Genomic DNA, 7,078 nt, shown 5'->3' with positions numbered 1-7,078 from the left:
ATGACGTAATCATAATCGAGTGTGAGAACACAACAAATATTTCCATATATAGTATTCTCTTACGTTGAATCCTTTCAACATAACATTCATATATCTTTTTGACTAAATTTTATTAAAATTTCTCGATCTAAACCTTTAGATTTGAAACGAAGTATAACATTATCTCCCTTAATTATAGCAAAACAACTTTTCAACCTATGCAACTTTGCAAAGTGAAACTTTTGTTTTCTATAATTAATATTGCTAACTTGCAATAATAATCATGCTCCCACTAACATGATGATTATATCCATACCAGCATAACATTTATGCTCCCACTAGCTTTGACACGTATTCAGAAACCAGCTAAACTTCTACAAAACAATACTTATTGACTTCCTAAGTTCATTGTTTCTAATACGATATGCTTTGATAAGCTTTTATCTAAGCATCTCAAACTCATACACCTTACTTTAGACAGCTCACATGTGTGTCTGAACAATTCCAGAACTTATAGCAATAAGTCTCGATTGTTCAAACTAATTTCCAAATCTCACAACTCGAACTATGAAAAGGGATGCCGTAATCATAATCGAATTTGAGAATGCAATTTACATAATCGCTATCTCCTTAAAATCTCTCTTAGTGAAAGCGTTTCCCCACAATCATTTTCATGAAGGAGAGAGACCTTATGACACTTAGATTTTATGGTGCATGTGTTCCTATCCATGCAAATTTGTCATAAGCATAATCGTAAGAAAATGTTTGTGACAAATTCATCCTCTTATGGACAGAACTTGTTCATTCTTAGTTTCTTGCCATCAAGGGTCCCACCATTGCTTCCAAGTTATTTAGCAGCTCACCTATGCCAGTCAATGCACTTTCATTGATCAAGGTGTTTGCCCTTATACATTCAATTGAGAACTCGTAGAACTCATATGCATAATCACTCAATTGGATTGGCACATAAATAAAATTTTGTCAGCACGATAGGTTACAATCCTCAAGTCGTGTGCTAGTGTTTAATAAGTTTACTTCTTGATATGTTCTTGAAACTTTTCAAGATCTTTAGACTCCCACTGACCTCTTGACATTTAAGATTCTCTTATCAAGAAACATTTCTTGACAAAACAAATATTCAAGAGTGAGTGTGTGTCTTTATCAAGACAAACCTACACACAATTTGGTACTGGTTGGTCTTTGTCTTATCCAAGACATCACAACTTACCAAAATGTGCTAGTGTAAGAACATTCCTACTTAAGTATATGTCACTCAATTCACAATCTTGGAGTATGACTCTAAGAATTAATTTTGGAACGAAGTATGATTCATCTTATTGACTTAATCCATTTTGACAATTCTCGACTCCTCTTCTTAGCCATACTAGTGCACTAAGGTGTCCTTAGAGGATGAATTGTAATATGGTTCTTAAGACGATCATAAACATGATACAAAAGTACTCTCCCTTCTTCTTAGATTGGAGAAACTTTTATCTTTCTGCCTAATTGATTCTTCTTATTCGTTCTGCCATTCATTGAAACTTTTCAATGATTCAGAATTACACTTAATCTTGTAAGCATAACCACATTTACTAGACTTTTAGTAAACCATGGCGAATAATCTCATTTTATTTATGGTGGACTTGACCAGTGCACAACATTGTGAACTCGATCTCCTAGTCCTTCACTTGACTCTTTGTCAAGGAATTGGCCTTAAAATTTCTAAGTACCAAGATTTCCATACATCACATGATTCAAATCATATGATTCCAAGCTTCTGTCCAATTGAAACTTGGGCGATGGGAATCTTTCCTTACTTATAAAATCACGACGCTACCATAAATAACATAACTAAGAATCACATCCACTTAATATTGCTTATAATAGAAACACACAGACATCAATTTTCATAATTGCCATTGCAAGGAAATATAAATAAGATAAAATCAAAATTTATTTTATTGCGGAAAAAAAATATATCCTTACAATGCAAACGAAAACTATGCTATTACGTATTCCTAAGCAATCTATCATAACTCTAAGTAGCAGCACAAAAATCCGATCATCGAATCCATGCGATCGTAATCCATTTCTTCGCGATCAGACTCAGCTCGCTCCTTCCTTTAAGCTTCCTTTCCTTTCTTCGATCCTTCAAAACATCGAAATGTAATTTTATCACATCATGTATTAAGAATCTCCAAATAGGAACTTAATAGAACTTAATAGACTTAGATAGTGGATATTTCCTGAAGCAGAGTCATACATATTGACTCTCCCATCTCTTAGATCTCTCAGGTAGTCAGGGCAACTTCGTAACCAATGCCCCTTCTTTTTGGCAGTAGAAACACATGAATTCTTATGGAATGGTACACAGGACTATCTCAGACTTAGCCTTTCTCTTGCGTAGAGAAAACTTTTCTGGACTTCCAATGTTACCATTGCCTATAGAGGGTTGGGATATTGATTTACCAGAAAAATTTGCTGACCAGTGCGCCAAATCATTTCTAATTCAGCAGCAATAAGCAAATAAGTCAAATCAACAAGTGTCATGTCGTGGTCCATTATATAGTACTCTCTCACGAACTTACCATATGATTCGGGAAGTGACTGAAGAACCAAGTCAACAGCCAACTTCCTTTAAACATCGACACCCAACAATCCTTAACTTGTCCATGTGTGACTTTTTATCCAAGACATGAGCACATATAGACCTTCCATTTTCATGTCATTTTCCAATAGGGCTTGAGTGACCTTGAACTTTTCAAGTCTTCGAACACATGGGTCAGGGAGAATTATTGGAGGAGGTGGAGGAAATGAAGCATGATTTCCATTTCCCCAATACAATCGTGAAACATCATCTTCATGTGGAAAACTTTTTCCAACGGATTTAGGAAGACCATAGTTGTCAGACTTTGACATCTATGAAACGGGAGAAAATTCAAGTTTAGTTGATTGAGTCCTTAATAAAACACCCAAATGAGATATTAAGGCTAGGACCCAACACAATATCCTACAAATTGGAAGAGGGATGCCGTAATCCAACTCGCAGAACATTTGAAGGTAGGTAAATGACGATTTACCAATTTCCACCATGAAAAACGAAAAGAATGTTAAGTTTTAAATGAATTGAAACTCCTAGATCTTTTGAGATTCATTGAACTTTTCAATGTCATGTTTAATCTCGATTATGCCCTTCATTTGTGACTGGGATGCCGAGGATCACAAATAAGGTGTGAATAAGCATGCGAATGTACGTGGTGCCCTCAATGTTACAGTCACCTAATCGATGTGCCGGTTAACCACACACGCTCCATCGATCTATGACAAACATCGAGTCACCCTTCGCTACCAATGCCAAACCCAACTTAGTGTGCCGGTTAACCACACACGCTTCACCAATTGTCTCGACAAGGGTACAAAGTGTAATTCCATGGAATTGCATTGATTTCACTTTTTCCTAAAATAACTAAGATTTGGGAATTTAGTAAAACATTTAGTTACTTTAACATTCATTATACTTTTAATGAGGAGAGGGTTTGCCCTATCCTACCCGTTCAGCTAACGACCCTCCACTAGTCAAGAGTGCGGTGAGTAAGAGTGGATACCCATTCGATTGCCATTTTATAGGCAATTTCCTTAAACACCCCTTATAGACCCGCTTCGTGAATGAGGCCTACTAACGGTAAGACTAGCAGTTTAAGTTATACATATATAATATTAGACTTTTAATGTTATATATATAGTATAGGGTGTGTTTTACACTTTTAAAATACTAGGTGGTTTAATTTTATAAATTACACTTTTAATTTAAATTAAATATAAACCATATTATTATGGATTTATTAACTTTATTTTAATTATACCTTTAATTAACTTAATAAAACCATAAGGGTGTAATTTGAACTTTTTCAAAACTAGGGTTTTAGAATTTAAAATTTCAAAAATTAAACTTTTAATCAAAATTTAAATTCCAAAACTTCAGGGCAAGTTTTTGAAACATTTCAAAATATTAGGGTTCAACTATTTAAATTTCAAAACAAAAACTTTTAAAGTTCAAATTTAAACTATAAAACCTAAAGGGTGAAAATTGAAACTTTTCCAAACTTTATCAAGAACATTCTAGATCAACAATTCATCCAAAGCCATAAACCCTAAATCTAGCATGTGAACATGCAATAATCATCCAAAGCCATAAACCCTAGATCTAGCATGTGATAATCAATATAAACACAAGAATAGGGTTTAGATATTACCTTTGATTGTTATGTAGCAATAACAATCTATTCCTTTTTGTAATTGTCTTCTAAAAGCTTAGAGTCACAAATGTCACTCCTCTAATGGCTCACAAACACCAAGAGCAAGAGGATGAAGAAGGAGAAGAGGAGAGGCACTCAAAAACATCTAGAAACCCTAAGGAATTAGTTTTCCACGTTTTTGGTGCCCTAGGGGTGCTTAACTAGTGAGGCTATTAGGGTTATCTAACAAGGAAACCCTAATTTGACTGCTTAGGCCCTAAGCAACCCATGGACTCCTCTTTTAGAGGCCTTGGACTATTTCTAATGGGTTTCCCCATAGAATTCGTCCACTCCTCTAATATGGAGTCCATTAGCCCAATATTCAACTATCACACAATTGACAGTTCTAGTCCCCTTTATTTAATTAATGTCTTTTAGCCACAAAATTAATCCTGATTAATTCTTGACTATTATTAATTAAATAATATGATTTCTCTCTTAATATATTATTCTCATAATATATTAATAAATCATAATTAATCTCTTTCTCCATAAATCATCCTATCAAGTTGCTTTGGTGAAGGCAACCCAAAAGGACCATGCTCGCAATCGGGTCAAGTACATACCAAAATAGTTATGGGCTTAGACACTAAACAGTCTCCCACTTGGATAAGTCTAATAACTATTCTGCGTATGACTTCAGATCCTGATCAGCAATCGTAGCTTTCAAAAGCCGCTGTCAACTCTGATCTTATCAGATATGCGTCCTTTAGATAAGGGATCATATATTCCTCCATTCTAGATATCATATAGACGTGAGACATGGATTGAAATCATTCTCTCAGTCTATGTGTTGTTTCCCGATTTCTGATTTATGACGACTGACTAATTGAACAAATCAAATCAGTCCTGGCCCGGCCGAGCACTTTCCTTTGTCATCACTAAATCATCGAGGGGCCCATAGATATCGCTTTTATCCTACATTGGGTAAAAGGAACGGATAAACTTTGACTCAATGCTCACTTGTACTTACTCACCGAATCACACACAACAATATGTTTTATAACACCAAGTTACTGGTGCGTTTACATATTATCAATGTGCAACCGATTTGCAAGATACAACTCACACATCTTGGTTTCAAAAATATAAGATATTATCGTCTCACCAATCACTCGTGATAAAATCCATGAAGCGATCCAAGTGAGCGTGGGTTTAATCCAATGCTCAAATCATATTCATAAGCACTCATGAAAATTGTAGCAAACTTTTGCTATGTCTAATACACTTTAGACAATCTACACACCAATTCATGACAATCTTCTTTCATACCTACTTCCAAAGAATGAGCGACTGTGGAACGTTCAAATAATTCGATTATTCTCAAATAACTCAATTATTTAGGAAGTCAAAACATGCAAAATGAAACACAAGAATAATACTAATCTTATATGGCCCCAAACTTTTGAGTATAAATAAAACAATTTTATTTAATCACCATATTGATTACTCATTATTTGTTGTTTCGGGTAATCAACTTCTTACTTGAATTATAACGACAATTGTCCCATGCTCTTAGCATGCACACTATGTTTACTTATGGTCCTTACTTTGTGAAAAAGTATAATTGAATAACATTTTCAATCACACTCATTTTACAATTCCCAATCCTAACACAAGTGTAAGAATACCAAATTCTTGCCACTTATAGAATATGTTAGATTCTAACACTTTATGCAATGGTCCTTTCGTAATGTCATGGCACAAAAGTCACCAAGACTCGGCCAATGAATTTACAAAATGCTCTATTGGAGATTGTTGCAAGACAATTCCATAGACAGGAAGTCTCACATTCAAAGTACATTCCTTTGAACATCCTTCTTGCATAAAAGTTTTTCTAATCAACACATAAACTCTTAACGTCCAACTCCCAATAAGGAAACATTTCCATATTTGCCATATGACAACTCATTATTAATAGAATCATATCTAATAACAATAATGTCAATATGGTCCTTCCATTACTATACTTCCAACTGTTCACAAGCGACCAATCCTTGGTGAACTTTAGATTATCCTTGACAGTTGTTTAACTAATTCAGTCAAATCTGATCTAGTCCTTTTTCCCTCTTAATGCCCTAGGCATTCGGAAAATTTTAGAACGGTCGAAATATTTGTGTGTGAAATATTTGTTATTGCCTGAAATACTGTTTGTGTGTGAAATATTTTAATACAAGTATTGATTAAAGTATTAAATATATGTTTGTGTGTGAAATATTTTAATATATGTTTGTGTGTGAAATATTTTAATACAAGTATTGATTAAAGTATTAAATATATGTTTGTGTGTGAAATATTTTAATACAAGTATTGATTAAAGTATTAAATATTAAATATATGTTTGTGTGTGAAATATTTGTGTGTGAAATATTTTAATACAAGTATTGATTAAAGTATTAAATATATGTTTGTGTGTGAAATATTTGTTATTGCCTGAAATACTGTTAAGAGCATATATGATAATATATGATAATTTAGGATACAGAATAATCCTAAATTAATTGAGATGAATATCAGGTAGTATCTGCTTATGAGTACGGGTGAGATATACACGGAGGGTCGAACTGTAAAATTAGTCATTAATCCGAGAGCATGGATTAGACATAGTCATTCGTCCCTAGTCCGAGAGTATGGATTGGGCATACTCATATGTCATTGATCCGAGAGCATGGATTAGACATAGTCATTCATCCCTAGTCCAAGAGTATGGATTGGGCATAGTCATTTGTTATTGATCTAAGAGCATGGATTTGACATACCTGATCCGGGAGTATGGATTAGGTAAAGCCATTAATTTTAGATCC

Source organism: Lactuca virosa, chromosome 9 (genome assembly GCF_052849685.1).
Source record: "Lactuca virosa cultivar CGN04683 chromosome 9, Lactuca_virosa_CGN04683_v6, whole genome shotgun sequence".
Lineage (NCBI taxonomy): Eukaryota > Viridiplantae > Streptophyta > Magnoliopsida > Asterales > Asteraceae > Lactuca > Lactuca virosa.
This window is presented reverse-complemented; position numbering follows the sequence as displayed.